We start from the raw sequence: 16,341 nt of genomic DNA on the forward strand, positions 1-16,341 counted from the left end.
TGGCTGTCGATCTATTATACCACACCCATGGAGACTTTCCTGACTCCTGAGAGAGCAAGCAATTCTCCAGCAAGGACACTTACCTGCATACAAGGTGAGTGGGGATATAACATGCCTGATTCTGAGTCTTCTGTGAAGTGGCTACAAGCGGAATGCCGCATCGCCCACTGTTTCTTCGCCCACAGCTGCAGTCAGCACCATGAGTGTCAGCACCTGCGCCATGGTGGGTGCAAGAGATCCGGCAGAAACATTCTTCCCTTCACCCTACATGCGCCTCAGAACAAAGGAGAACTCCGGCTACTTGCACCACAGCACTCAGATGACGCTCCCAGGATACGGAACTCTTGTGCGTGATTGCAACATTGCTGCCCAGAAAACACCCATTTCACTCAAGGTGAAATCTGGCCAACATCTGTCTGACTTGCAAAAAGATATACAAAATGCGTAAATTCACTTCTCTCATTCTGTACCCCTGCCAGAAGAGATGTACCCGCGCTAAAATATATTCAAGCATTGCATGCTGGGGGTTGTGCGCTATGAGAGCTGCTTCAGGCAGCCGTGGACAGTCAGGTTCAGGGTGAGAAGGAAATTGAGATACATCCCGACCTTTTTCACCTGCATACCTGCATCTGCGATCGCCGGTATGCGGGGACACTTAGCTGCAGGGACAGCTCTTCCGATAAGAGCTGTCCCTTGCGATGAGAAGACTTCCGGGTTTATGAGTCAGGTGTTCTTTTGTGCATGACCGGTCAAAGGGGGTCATTCCGAGTTGTTCGCTCATTATTTTTTTCTCGCAACGGAGCGATTAGTCGCTAATGCGCATGTGCAATGTCCGCAGTGCGACTGCGCCAAGTAAATTTGCTATGCAGTTAGGTATTTTACTCACGGCATTACGAGGTTTTTTCTTCGTTCTGGTGATCGTAATGTGATTGACAGGAAGTGGGTGTTTCTGGGCGGAAACTGGCCGTTTTATGGGTGTGTGCGAAAAAACGCTACCGTTTCTGGGAAAAACGCGGGAGTGGCTGGAGAAACGGAGGAGTGTCTGGGCGAACGCTGGGTGTGTTTGTGACGTCAAACCAGGAACGAAACTGACTGAACTGATCGCAGATGCCAAGTAAGTGTGGAGCTACTCAGAAACTGCTAAGAAGTGTCTATTCGCAATTCTGCTAATCTTTCGTTCGCAATTTTGATAAGCTAAGATTCACTCCCAGTAGGCGGCGGCTTAGCGTGTGCAAAGCTGCTAAAAGCAGCTTGCGAGCGAACAACTCAGAATGACCCCCAAAGACAGGGGACGGAGCTTGTTGCTGTACAGACAATTCCATCTACAGATGGCGTTGCCCAGAACGAAGCTCTGAAAAGTTTTGCTTTCCGGAGCTTGCTAAATACCGGCACATTGCAGTCCCATAGAATCCTATAGGGACTGTTGTGCCAAGGATCCGCAGAAGGGCCCTCATTCCGAGTTGATCGGTCGCAAGGCGAATTTAGCAGAGTTACACACGCTAAGCCGCCGCCTACTGGGAGTGAATCTTAGCTTCTTAAAATTGCGACCGATGTATTCGCAATATTGCGATTACTAACTACTTAGCAGTTTCAGAGTAGCTCCAGACTTACTCTGCCTGTGCGATCAGTTCAGTGCTTGTCGTTCCTGGTTGACGTCACAAACACACCCAGCGTTCGCCCAGGCACTCCCACCGTTTCCCCGGCCACTCCTGCGTTTTTTCCGGAAACGGTAGCGTTTTCAGCCACACGCCCCTGAAACGCCGTGTTTCCGCCCAGTAACACCCATTTCCTGTCAATCACATTACGATCGCCGGAGCGAAGAAAAAGCCGTGAGTAAAAATACTATCTTCATAGTAAAGTTACTTGGCGCAGTCGCAGTGCGAACATTGCGCATGCGTACTAAGCGGATTTTCACTGCGATGCGATGAAAAATACCGAGCGAACAACTCGGAATGAGGGCCAAGATTCTTTTTAATACGTTTTGTGGTAAACCTAAAAAAACTACATTGTTTGGAGGTTTTACTGCATTTTTAACTTAGATCCTGCCCTCAGGTCTGAGCCTACAATCTCTATTTTTATGTTTGTTGATTTTGAAATTATATTTTATAAATCCTTTGGAAATGCCTACACTGTATATCTCTTACTCTCTCACATTCCAGCATGAAACGGAACCACCACACAGCCCTACACGAGTGCGGTTTATTACCATATAAGTAGGAAACACTTGGTTTCGCAGAGTCATCCCTTCTGTGGGATACGGAACAAATGTGGATTTCTCATAATTAGATTTATTATAATTGAAATAGTGAAACTTGGAGCAAATCGGATTCAGCCCCAGCTTGACAGAATCACTTAGCAGCTTAAATGAACACTGCCAATGATACACGCGTGAAACACTTAAAAGTCTACCTTTTAATTATTCATTAACTGGAATCGGCTAATCACCCAAGGGGACCTAGAGCTGTCAGCAGCTCCCAGAAAGGCTGATCACTGTGGAGATGTTATAGGCAAGGTGTCAGTAGCAACATCATGGATGGTCGTCAGCAACAGTTGTCCACGCAATAGGTGTTGGCACTGCTCCTTAGGACTTGTCTAAGCCATCTGTGGTCGTGTCTTGGAAAATGTACACTAAAGACATTAAAGCTAAGACACATTTGGGCTTTCAGAGAGATGGATAATTTGTGATGTCACTCCCAGTCTGGAAAGCATATAGAGAGGTGGAACAAGGAACCGACATCTGAAGGGAGGACGACAACATTTTTGAATTCTCAAATGTAAGGAATGTAATGGCATTCCTTGCTGAACGTGAGATGGGCACACTTCCTGATGGCCACATTTACCCCCTCGATGGCCAGACCAATTTGATATTTTTTTTTGGTACATACAGTAGGGGCCATTCATTTTTTAAACTGTCAAAACTTGCACCAGCCTTATGGCAGGTGCAAATTCTCCACCTAACTATGATCTTCTATGCGAGCGGTTTAGCGTCTTTGTATGCAACTGCAACCAGTGATGCACATGAGATGCTCTCATAAGACGCAACATCTCTGTTACATCTATTTAGAAAAAAAAGAGTACATTTAGATTTCTAAACTATTATGAGACTCATATTAGAGCGTTATGATATAAGGGCTGAAAATTCATTTTTGTATGCAGAAAATTACTGGCGGCTTTTCCATGAAACACAAGAACTAGGTGGCAAAATATGTTCTCTTATCGCCATCTCAAGATGGAGGTAACAGAACAAGAACATGTTTACAAAAATTGTTTAAGTCTTGAATAAAGCATTTCTTAAAAAAATAATAATTAAAGGTTTTTGCAATTATTTTAATTTCTTCAAATATTTTTAGTATATATTTAAATTCTGCAATTTGTAAAAGAGCATTCACTATCTGTAGATTGTGTGAACATATTTAATTTACTGGAAACACACCCAAATTGAAGTATTCATAAGACCCAACCCAAACATACCACCCCATTACTGGTAAACGTGCTGTCCCTTTCAAGGTGCTGAAATCAGTCAGAACATAACTCCTTGCCAAAGAGCCAAAACATTCTGAGAACCACCAAAATGAATGGAATACTGGAAAGGTAGACAACCATAGGGATTTTCTGGCTACACATTGCCTTTGAGAAGCTTTGAAGTACCGGAACATGAGACACATATTCTATATACCTATAATGAATTCATCTACACATCCGGGTCAAATTCATAAGACCCAACCCAATCATACCACCCCACTATTGGTAAACGTGCTGTCCCTTTCAAGATACTGAAATCAGTCAGAACGTAACTCTTTGCCAAAGAGCCCAAATAGTCTGAGAACCACCAAAATGACTGGAATACTGGAAAGGTAGACAACCATAGGAATTGTCTGGCTCCACATTGCCTTTGAGGAGCTTGGAAGTACCGGAACATGAGACACATATTCCATATACCTGTAATGAATTCATCTACACATCCATGCCAAATTCATAAGACCCAACCCAATCATACCACATCCCATTATTGGTAAACATGCTGTCTCTTTCAAGATGCTGAAATCAGTCAGAAAATAACTCCTTGCCAAAGAGCCAAAACATTCTGAGAACCACCAAAATGACTGGAATACTGGAAAGGTAGACAACCATAGGGATTTTCTGGCTCCAGAAGTACCAGAACACGAGACACATATTCCATATACCTGTAATGAATTCACATGAGCATTTTAGTTCTCCAATACATTACAATCCCAGCCCAATACCCAAATCATACTGGATGCCAAGAGATTTTTGTATGCTGGTTATTTTGATCAGTTTTGTAATATTTTGCAAGAATTATCAATTATTTTTTTTCCTTTTTAATGGCCCATTTTATTACTGGATCTTATTCAAGCAGCATTGGAAACAAGAGAAAATTACACTATAATATATTCAGTTTTGTCTTACGTTTTGGAGGAAGCTATTTTTGGAGCAGTTCATTGAAACTAGCAGACATTACTCTAGGAGCAGCGCCTACATCAGCATACAATTTTTTTTCTTTAATCTTTAGGCTTTATCTGTTTGTTATGGCCCCAAATTTGGCTTTTATCCAACAATTCTAAGCCAGGGAATTTATTTGCTGAAACGTTCGGCACACACCATTTAAATACAATTAAATTACTTTATTGTGAATGCATGTGTGCCAATGTGGTAGGGAATATAGACTGTAAGCTCCACTGGGACAGGGACTTATGGGCAAATATTCTCTGTAGAGTGATGCTGCGGAATATGTCTACTTACATAACCATTAGTAAATAAAATAATCTTTGTCGGGCATCCCGTGTGTTTCTGAAAGGGACATGAGAACTGCCGACTGTTTCTGACCCGGAGCTCTCAAGGACATTGTCTGTTTCATCCCTACCAAACAGCGCTCTAGAACTGAAATAATCTAACAAACTAAATAAACTCTGTATATTAAAATGACTGAAACATAAAGATGAGCATGATGTCTTTATATTCCTTATGTTTTTGATGTATACTGTTTCCTTGGTTATTCTTCACAGGAGATCGATACCTGCCTATTCTGATTGTCTGTACGCCCCTTCCTGTTTTTGTATTATATACTGTGTATTTTTCTGTGCTCAATAAATATGATTAATATAAAAGAAAATGACAGGAAAACAAGAATAAAAGAAAAATATTGCCACAAAATAACCGAACAATAACTGAGCCAGATCTGCATCCATCTCAACACATGTTGGGGGTCCGGCCAGCGCCAGGTAAGTCCGGCCAGCATGTGTGATGTATCACCTCCCGATGGGTCCACAATTAGATTGTGGACGCATCAAACTACGGTTGACCCCTGGCTGCACTGTCAGACGGTCGCCCACCTTTTTTTCATCTGCCCATGACGTTATGCAGCTGCCCCAAAAACACTCCCGGAATACCCCCGTTCGTACCGCCAGGCCCTCCAATGCTGTGTCTCTGCCCCGCGAACACCCGCCGCTGTCAAGCACACTGCGGCCGCATCCTCCCTGTATGCGGACGCAATGTGTAAGGTCGCACTCGCGCACTGCAGCCACTGAGCGTGCGCAGATCACCCGAATGCAGCCGCTGTGTACAGACATGCAGCTGCGTTCTGGTCTAAATGACCCCCATAATCTGTCACTATCTTTACTCTACCACTAATATATGAAAAGCCCCCAAATAAACAGAAACAAAAGTTGCATTTTAGCAATTATAATAGGGGTAATAGGACAGGGTTATGGCTAAAGAAACTAGTTAGTGGCTTTTTTTATTACTTTTTCTGTAGCGTTGGCCAACCTATGGTTCCTGAGCCACGGTTGGCTCTTTGAACTTGTAAATGTGGCTGCAGATTGGTTCCTAGGTGGCTGCTCCTAATATGATCTAGTCTCTGCTCAGCTCCACATCATGGGCGGGACCTCCTCTGTAGACTGAGGGTGGTCAAGCAGCTCTGCAGGGCCATATTAATACATTGCCGGACCCAGTGCCAGATTAAGGTCCACATGGGCCTGGAGCTGAAATGTATGAAGGGCCTATTGTGTGACTTGGCAGGATGTGTGACAAGCGCTGTGGTGGGGGTGGTCTAAATAGGGGGTGTGGTCTGTGGCATGGGTGTGGCTATCTCTATGGAGGTCATAGCTAGGGAAATGAAACAGGATTATTATTTTTGCGTGCGCCTAAATAGGGGACATGGCCACTGAAAAGGAGTGTGTCCTTAAAAGTATATGTATTAGTGTGCCCCCTCCCCTCCTAGTCTGTATATGCATTAGTGTGGGTAGAATCGTTTTCCCCAGCGCCTTAAGGACCCATATGTGACATCAGCTGAGGGCGGAAGTTGTATTATGCCGTTACAGTATTTTACTTTTTTTCTCCAATCTAGGTTTGTTGTAAGTTATTTTCTTGGGGGGGGGGACTCGCCACACTTTGGGCCCGGAGTCTCACTTCACTCGGCACAAGTTACTATTCCAATGGACGGTGTCGTTGACCCAGTGTATTACGGTAAAGGTCCTTTCAGCAAAGGGGATCTAGGCGCTACCAATTAATGTGCCCCCCTCCCCTCCTAGTCTGTATGTGTATTAGTGTGCCGCCGTCCTCTCCTAGTCTGTATATGCATCAGTGTGCCTGCTTCCCCTCCTAGTCTGTATATGCGTCAGTGTGCCTGCTTCCCCTCCTAGTCTGTATATGCATCAGTGTGCCTGCTTCCCCTCCTAGTCTGTATATGCATCAGTGTGCCTGCCTCCCCTTCAAGTCTGTATGTGTATTAGTGTGCTCCCCCTCCCCTCCTAGTCTGTATATGTGTAAGTGTGCCCACCTCCCCTCCTAGTCTGCATATGCATCAGTGTGACCCCCCTCCCCTCATAGTCTGTATATGCTGTAGTCAGGGCTGGTTCTAGACCTTGTGGCTCCCAGGGCGAACGTTTCCTTTGACGACCCCCTCTCCCCATTGAAAAAAGGGATAGTGCATGCCAAAGGTGTGTGTAAAATATATAGGGGTGTGGCTTCACATGAAGAGGCGTGGCCACATAATTGTACCAATTCACATTACACCGCATAGTAGTGTCTGTCAGTCACATTACACCACACAGTAGTACCCCTTATACATGCCAGGTACAGCCCCTTATACACATTGCGCCAGGCAGAGCCCCTTTTTATACACATTGCGCCAGGCAGAGCCCCTTATACACATTGCGCCAGGCAAAGACCCTTTTATACACATTGCGCCAGGCAGAGCCCCTTATACACATTGCACCAGGTAGCCTCTTATACACTTTGCGCCAGGCAGCCCCTTATACACATTGCTCCAAGTGCACCAGGTAGCCCATTATATACACTGAACCAGGTAGCCCCTTATATACACTGAACCAGATAGCCCCTTATATACATTGCACCATGTAGCCCATTATATACATTGCACCAGGAAGCCCCTTACACACATTGCACCAGGTAGCCCCTTATACACATTGCAACAGGTAGCACCTTATATAGATTGCGACAGGTAGCCCCTTATATAGATTGTGACAGGTAGCCCCTTATATAGATTGCGACAGGCAGAGCCCCTTATACACATTGCGCCAGGCAAAGCCCCTTTTATACACATTGCGCCAGGCAGAGCCCCTTATACACATTGTGCCAGGTAGCCCCTTATACACATTGCGACAGGTAGCCCCTTATACACAGTGCACCAGGTAGCCCCTTATATACACTGAACCAGATAGCCCCTTATAAACACTGAACCAGATAGCCCCTTATATACATTGCACCATGTAGCCCCTTATATACATTGCACCAGGAAGCCCATTTTACACATTGCACCAGGTAGCCCCTTATACACATTGCGACAGGTAGCCCCTTATATACATTGTGACAGGTAGACCCTTATACACATTGCGACAGGTAGCCCCTTATATAGATTGCGATAGGTAGCCCCTTATATACATTGTGACAGGTAAACCCTTATATACATTGCGACAGGTGGCCCCTTATATACATTCCGACAGGGACCCCCTTTTTTTTTACATTGAACCAGGTAGCCTCTTTTATACATTGTGACAGGTAGCTCCTTTAATACATTGCGTCAGGTAGCCCTGAGAGAGAGAGAGCGAGAGAGGGAGAGAGAGAGGAATCAAGAGAGGGAGGCAAAGAGATCAAGAGAGAGAGGGAGAGATCGAGAGAGGGGGGGATCGAGAGAGAGGGAGGGAGAGAGAGAGGGGGAGGGAGGGAGAGAGAGAAAGGGGGGATCGAGAGAGAGGGAGTGAGTGAGAGAGATGGAGGGGATCGAGAGAGAGAGGGAGGGAGAGAGAGAGTTTGTGCACGTCACTTACAAGCATCAGCACCGGCTGCAGTTTGTCCCCCTGGCTCCATGTTGCGCAGTGCTCTTTGTGACTTTACTTCTGTCCAGCTTAAAGCAGGGCAGAAGTGAGTAGCGGCGGGGGTGCGCAAGACGGCCGGGGTGGGGGGGGGGCAGCGTGGTGTGGGTAGCAGGCAGCAGGCGGCGGCTAGGGGGGTGCTGGCCAAAGCAGTGTGAGGTGCGGAAGGCGGCCAGCGCGGGAGGCTGTCAGTGCGGTACGGGAGGGAGGACGTGAGGCAGCCAGCAGGTTGTGGGGTGCGGGCAACGAGCTTGGAGGTGGTGCGGCTATTACGTTACGGTGTCCCTGGCCTGGCCGTCCTCCTCATTAGTAGCACTACAGCCAGGGGGGAGGTGCTGAGAGGGGAGAGCGGCTCCTACTCCATCCCGGCCTGGCAGTTCGTGTCACATAATCGGCACTGTCTGGCAGCGGCACACAATGAGTCATTGTGACTCATTGTAATGCTGATGGTTTTGGGCCTCTTCACTGCGGTGGGCCTATTTTCAATGGGGGCCTTGAGCTGCAGCTACATCCGCCCCATTGTTAATCCGGCCCTGGCCGGACCCCTAGGCTTTCTGGTATTTTGTGCGCTGACCTTTTGGAAGCAGAGCTTATGCCATCATTTACACTTACAGTATTCACACGGACACCAATACCCAGTTGAAATAAAGTCTGCGTACCTCTTTTCTCACAACGCAACCGTTCTTTCTTTTCCTTTCTTTTGTGAAATAGTGCTAGCGTGCTATCGGTCCTCTGTCTCACCCCCCATTGCCTCAAAACAAACCTCATCTGACTATGACGCACAAGGCAAAGTGCATTTACCCATTGGAGCCCTAGGATACTGAAAGCAGTGCCCCAGCAAAAACACTGAGGGGCCCCTAGTCCCTGTGGGGCCCTTAGGCTTCAGTCTAGTTAGCCTTATGGATGATACGGCCCTGCAGCTCAGTCAATTAGAAGAGGATTGAGTGCAGTGCTCTCCTTACTCTATGCCACACTGCTTTTGGGCTACATCTGTAAAGGTAAGTGGGGGAGGTGCCAAAGTCATGGGGAATGTCTAATGGGCATGGTAGTTAGATATATCGTGAGGTCTATGGTGAGGTCTGTTAGGGAGAACTGATGGGCATGTATAGTGAATGTTGGGAAGTCTCACGGAATGTGAGGAGATCATATGGGCATGTCAGGAGATCTAGGATTTGATGAGTATGTAAAGGCAGGTGAGGAGGTCTAATGAGCATGTAGGAAGAGCTGACGGTCAATTGCGGGGAACGTACAGAGGTCATCTGGGCTCATGAGGGGAATGTGAGAGGTCTGATAGCAAATGGGGAGGTCTGGGGGCATGAAAATGTGTTTGAGGGCGTGACTCTTTGTGGTAGGTATACAGTATATACCGTATATACTCGAGTATAAGCCGACTTTTTCAGCACGTTTTTTTGTGCTGAAAAAGGCCCCTCGGCTTATACCCGAGTCAGTGGAAGGAGGGACACGGAGGGCACAGCGCGCGGCTCTCCTGTGTCCCTCCTGCGTCTCCGTCTCCGGCGGCGTGTGTGTGTGTGTTAAATGAACTGCCCGTTCGTGAGCTCTGATTGGCTCACGAACCGGCACTTCATTTAATACACACACGCCGCCGGAGACGAAGACGCAGGAGAGACACAGGAGAGCCGCGCGCTGTGCCCTCCGTGTCCCTCCTTCAGAAGACAACGCGGGAGCGATAAAGGGTAAGTACCCTTCCTGGCACTGTGGGGCATATCTGGCAGCATGAGGGCACATCTGGCACAGTGGGGCATATCTGGCAGCATGAGGGCACATCTGGCACAGTGGGGCATATCTGGCATATCTGGCAGCATGAGGGCACATCTGGCACTGTGGGGCATACCTGGCAGTATGAGGGCATATCTGGCATATCTGGCACTGTGGGGCATATCTGGCAGCATGAGGGCATATCTGGCACTGTGGGGCATATCTGGCACCGTGGGGGAATATCTGGCGCTGTGTGGCATATCTGGCACTGAGGGCTGTGTACTGCTAGAGCTGCATTTCCCACCCTAGGCTTATACTCGAGTCAATGAGTTTTCCCAGGTTTTTGTGGTAAAATTAGGTGCCTCAGCTTATATTCGGGTCGACTTATACTCGAGTATATACGGTATATTTTTTTGCCTCTTTGTTTCTGATTTTTGACCACTCCTGTTCTACAGTATCACTGTAGTCAGCATATATTTATTCCTCCTTCTCTCTCCCTTTCTTTCCATACCCTCTCACTTACTCCCTCTCTCTCTACCTTTCTCTTCCTATTTTTTTTCTCTAGCAGATCTCTGTCTCTCTTGCTCACATTTGAATGTCTTGTACACCTTTTACCAGTCAATTGAGAAATTACATACCGTATTTGAGGGTCTTGACATTGCTCCTTCCTCATTTGCTGTTGTCTAATTCTAGGTAACCCCTCCATTTCCATTTGGCTTATCCAGCAGTAGGATAAAGGCAATACATTTGATTATGAAAGATGGGTTGCTCTATAGGCAAAAACAGAAATTCAGAAAGCGGGAGGGATACCAGCTGGTGCTGCCTAAGAAATTCAGAGAAATGGTGCTGCAAGCTCTACATGACAAACACGGTCACTTGGGAAGTGATAAAACTGCTGGATTAGTGACAGATAGATTTTATTGGCCAGGGATAGAGAAAGATGTTGAAAACTATTGCAAAACATGTGGAAACTGCATTGCACGTAAAACTCTTCCAGCAAAAGGGGCACCATTAGTTACTGTTCACAGTAGTGGGCCTATGGACTTAGTTTGTATGGATTATTTAACTTTAGAGGTAGAAACGGAAAAGAAATGTCATATATTAGTGGTAACAGACAATTTTACGCGTTATGCACAAGCATATGTGACACCTAATCATAGAGCTGTGACAGTGGCTAATACCTTGTGGGAGAAATTTTTTATCCACTATGGATTACCCAACAGATTACACTCAGATCAGGGGAGGGAGTTTGAGAGTAAACTCATAGAAGAATTGTGTAACTGCTGTGGAGTTGTAAAGTCTCGAACCACCCCATATCACCCACAAGGAAATCCCCAGCCAGAAAGATTCAATAGAACTTTACTTAACATGTTGGGAACATTGAACCCTTTTGATAAGTGGCATTGGAAGAGGCATATTAATCGGCTGGTCCATGCGTACAATTGTACCAGAAATGAGACAACAGGTCATTCACCTTACTACTTAATGTTCGGAAGAGAAGCAAAACTCCCCATTGACATCAGTTTAGGAGTGACTCCCATTAAGAAATCACCTATCCCTCACACTAAGTATGTAGAAAAGCTGCGTCAAGAACTAGATCAAGCATATGAATTAGCAACACAAATTGCTAGTAAACTGGAAAATAAAAATAAAACACGTTATGATAGGAATATAAGAGATGTGGAATTAGTTCCTGGGACAGGGTATTGTTGAGACGGCTTGGGGTTAATAGGAAATTTAAAAATTCCAATAGATGGAGAGAAGACCCTTTTATAGTAGTTGAAAAGTTTGTGGATTTACCAGTGTATAAAATCAAACCAGAGTCAGGAGAGGATATACTCCTTACATATCATAGACACAGGGGTGTATCTAGGGGTCTGAGCGCCCCTGGCAAAGTGAGGTACTGGCGCCCCCCACCCAGAGACACAGTGGAGGGAGTCACAGATAGGCTGAGGTCAGGGACACTGAGCGGGAATTACAGGGAGGGTGCGGGTAGGGACAATGAGGTGGAGAGCTTACAGGGAGGCTGAGGTCAGGGACACTGAGCGGGAATTACAGGGAGGGAGCGGGTAGGGACAATGAGGTGGAGAGCTTACAGGGAGGCTGAGGTCAGGGACACTGAGCGGGAATTACAGGGAGGGTGCGGGTAGGGACAATGAGGTGGAGGGCTTACAGGGAGGCTGAGGTCAGGGACACTGAGGGGCAATTACAGGGAGGATGTGGGCAGGGACACTGAGGGGCAATTACAGGAGTGTGCAGGCAGGGAAACTGAGGGGCAATTACAGGAGTGTGCAGGCAGGGACACTGAGGTTGAATTACAGGAGGGTGTGGGCAGGGACACTGAGGGGGGAGTCACAGGGAGACTGAGGTCAGAGACACCGAGGAAAATCACAGGGAGGGTTCGGGTAGTGAAAATGAGAGGGAGGGGCTACAGGGAGGCTGAGGTCAAGGACACTGAGGGGCAATTACAGGGTGGGTGCGGGAAGGGACACTGAGAGGGAATTACAGGAGTGTGTGGGCAGGGACACTGAGGGGGGAGTCACAGGGAGGCTGAGGTTAGGAACACTGAGGGAGAATTACATAGAAGGGTGCAGGCAGGGACAGTGAGGGAGAATTACATAGAAGGGTGCAGGCAGGGACAGTGAGGGAGAATTACATAGAAGGGTGCAGGCAGGGACAGTGAGGGAGAATTACATAGAAGGGTGCAGGCAGGGACAGTGAGGGAGAATTACATAGAAGGGTGCAGGCAGGGACAGTGAGGGAGAATTACATAGAAGGGTGCAGGCAGGGACAGTGAGGGAGAATTACATAGAAGGGTGCAGGCAGGGACAGTGAGGGAGAATTACATAGAAGGGTGCAGGCAGGGACACTGAGGAGGCATTACGAGGAGTATGCAGGCAGGGACACTGAGGGGGAAATACGGGGAGGGTGTGGGCAGGGACACTGAGGGGGAATTACGGTTAGGGTGCGGGTAGTCACTGGGAGGGAATTACGGTGAGGGTGCGGGAAGAGACACTGAGGGTCATTCCGAGTTGTTCGCTCGTTATTTTTTTTCGCTACGGAGCGATTAGTCGCAAACTGCGCATGCGCAATATATGCAGCGCGCCTGCGCCAAGTAAATTAGCACAAAAGTTTGGTATTTTACTCACGGCGTAACAAAGTTTTTTCATCGTTCTGCTGATCGGAGTGTGATTGACAGGAAGTGGGTGTTTCTGGGCGGAAACTGGCCATTTTATGGGAGTGTGCGGAAAAACGCAGGCGATTCATGGAAAAACGCGTGAGTGGCTGGAGAAACGGGGGAGTGGCTGGGCGAACGCTGGGTGTGTTTGTGACGTCAAACCAGGAACGAAAAGGACTGATCTGGTCGCAATGGCAGAGTAAGTCTGGAGCTACTCAGAAACTGCGGGGTAATCGTTACGAGAAAATTAGCGAATCTTTCGTTCGCAATTCTGCTAAGCTAAGATACACTCCCAGAGGGCGGCGGCTTAGCGTGTGCAATGCTGCTAAAAGCAGCTAGCGAGTGAACAATTCGGAATCACCCCCACTGAGAGGGAATTACAGGAGTGTGCGGGCAGGGACACTGAGGGGGGAGTCACAGGGAGGCTGAGGTTAGGAACACTGAGGGAGAATTACAGGGAGGGGTGAAGGCAGGGACACTGAGAGGGAATTACGGTTAGGGTGCGGGTAGGAACACTGAGAGGGAATTACGGGGAGGGTGCGGGCAGGAATACTGAGGGGGAATTATGGGAAGGGTGCGGGCAGGGACACTGAGGGGGAATTACAGGAGTGTATGAGTAGGATTACTGAGGCGGCAGTTACAGGGCTGGTGCGGGCAGGGACGCTAAGGGGGAATTACAAGGAGGGTGCGGACAGGGACACAGAGGGGATATATGCACACATACTCTCTAGGTGTGGTGACACTACATGTCCCAGCAAATCCAGTTGACAAGGTGTGCTGGGACTTGTAGTCTCAACACAGCTGGACAGGCAGTCACTGGTCTAGATACCTCCCCATACAGAGCTCTTTATAACCTGTGATCCAGACTGCCAGGATAGACCATGCAGTGCAGCTACGGTACCGCAGACAATGTACAAGTATGCTCATGCTGCACTGCTGACTGGTGCTGATTGTAGTGGCTGGTGTTTGGTGACAGACCGTGTGGGATCAATGAGAAGGGGAGTGGATGAGGAAGAGGAGGTGCCTCGCCCCTCCCCATACCTGGAAGTGCCCCTCTCCCCGGCTATATTCCCCATGATTGAGTCTGTAGTCACAGAGAGTGTCAGAGTGCAATATGCTTCTGAGAGTCCGGCAGTGGATGAGCACCGCTAAGGGATGTACTCAGTGAGAACTACTATGTCATTCTACCCCCTGGCGCGGGTGGCACTGCCGGGCGGTGCCCCCCTCTTGGCTGGCGCCCCTGGCAAGTGCCATCCTGGCCAATAGGAAGATACACCCCTGCATAGACAACATCTGTTACCAATAGGAAGAGAGGTACGCTTGGATGGATGTAGAGGGGACAGTAATAGTTTCATCCCAAAAGAAAGTAGTGAAGTAAGTAGAGTGACATTTGAACCAGAAATAGAGAGTGAATTAGAAGAAGAAGATGCAGGGTATGGTTGTTATTATAAAGATATTGACACTACTTTTGATAATGCTATTAAACTGTTGAGATGCAGCCTGAACTTATTCAGGAGAACGAAGTTGACAGGGATAGACAAGAAAATGATCCAGAGCATGGTGTTAGGGACATTTCACTCTTGGAAAATGTAGATGAAAGGGAAGAAGATATATTTTTAGACTGTGAAACCGAATCGCAGTCACAGCCCAGTAATATTGATGTAATACATGAAGGGAGAAAAAGGGAGCGTTCAAAAAGGGTGCGACATCCACCTCTAATCCTAACATATGACCAGTTGGGGAGACCAACTGAGACTTATAGGGATACATGGCATTGAAATATTATTTTATTTAATAAATATTGATGGTGATCTTAGTTCAAGAGATTTCTTTAGTTTAAAGATCACCAGAGGGAGAATGTAGCCATGTAATAAATAAATAAATAAATAAATAGATAAATATTTATATAGCACATATAATATAAAAAAAATATATAATATAAAAGTTAATGTAAGTAAAATTCGTTTATGTTGTTATAATATATTTATATATGTCCAATGTTGGTGGTGGTTGGCATGTGTTTGACATGTGGGTTTGTAGCGCTGGACAGCTGGTCTGACAGGTTTGCAGCTGAGGTCTGTCATGGGCTGGGTCCCTACTTGCCGCTCCAAGCCGAATGGAGATAGCCTGCAAGGGTGGCAAGAACAGTGCCTCGAGACACCTATATGCTTCACGTGCCACAGTAGTAACAGTCTGCCGGGCGGGAAGCAGAAACTCGCGCGCTCGCTGTTCTAACCGCGAGCCGCTGGAGTCGGGGAGACGCGCTGACTGGCGCCGGGGATGAGAGGCCACCAATGGGGATCTGCCGGTCAGCACGAGCCTGGGGAGGGAGAGAGATAAAAGGGGGCTCCTCAGCGGTGACCGGCAGTCTGCAGATCCCTCGGTCAGTGCGCTGTTCCTACTTGCTATCCCTGCCGCTAAGAGCTGTACATTGGGCAGTGGATGAGCAGTGGGACTGTGACCAGCACCTGAGCAAAATCCTGGGTACAGGCGCATTGGGTGGTGGTGCTGAGGTTTCAATGGCTGCCACTCATTCTCGCTGTAAACATTCAGTGAGCGGCAGGGAGACTAATGCAGCTACATCCTATGCATGCCTCTAGGTACTATAGCGATGCTCATGACTACACTCACAGCCACTTCACTTGCTGTAAACATAGAGTGGACTGTGAGGAAGGTTATGAGGCAGCAAGCTAGGTACTAAGAGCCAGGTACATCACGGTCTGCCACAACTATTCGCTGTATGCATCAGTGGCAGGCAAAGCGGAGAGGGCCCTTCAGTGTTAACGCCATCCTGAGCCCAACCGGGTCAAGGCAACAGAAGTTCAGCCGATCACCCTACTGCGCCAGAGAGAGAGGGAGAGCCAGGTGTAGTTGGGACCAAGCTACATGAGGACAGATGTTGAGGGAGAGACAGTGTCAGCAATATCAGCTCAGAGCATCGTAAACCCGTTTCAGAGGAAACTGTGAGATATTCGTGGACGGGTGAGAACTATAATTTGCATTTACCTGCAGTATTCACAGACACTTAAGCTAAAATATACCACTAGCTCATTTTGAACTTTGACATTTAATGAGCTGCATGTAAGGACTATAGAG

The 16,341-nt window shown here is 47.4% G+C and overlaps 1 protein-coding gene across 2 annotated transcripts in view; it reads right to left on the minus strand.

The window, feature by feature from the left end:
- CPNE9 (copine family member 9) overlaps positions 1 to 16,341 on the minus strand; it is a 560,849-nt gene that overhangs the window by 305,158 nt on the left and 239,350 nt on the right. The window lies entirely within an intron of this gene.

The sequence above is a fragment of the Pseudophryne corroboree genome, chromosome 9, assembly GCF_028390025.1.
Source record: "Pseudophryne corroboree isolate aPseCor3 chromosome 9, aPseCor3.hap2, whole genome shotgun sequence".
NCBI classification, from domain to species: Eukaryota; Metazoa; Chordata; class Amphibia; order Anura; family Myobatrachidae; genus Pseudophryne; species Pseudophryne corroboree.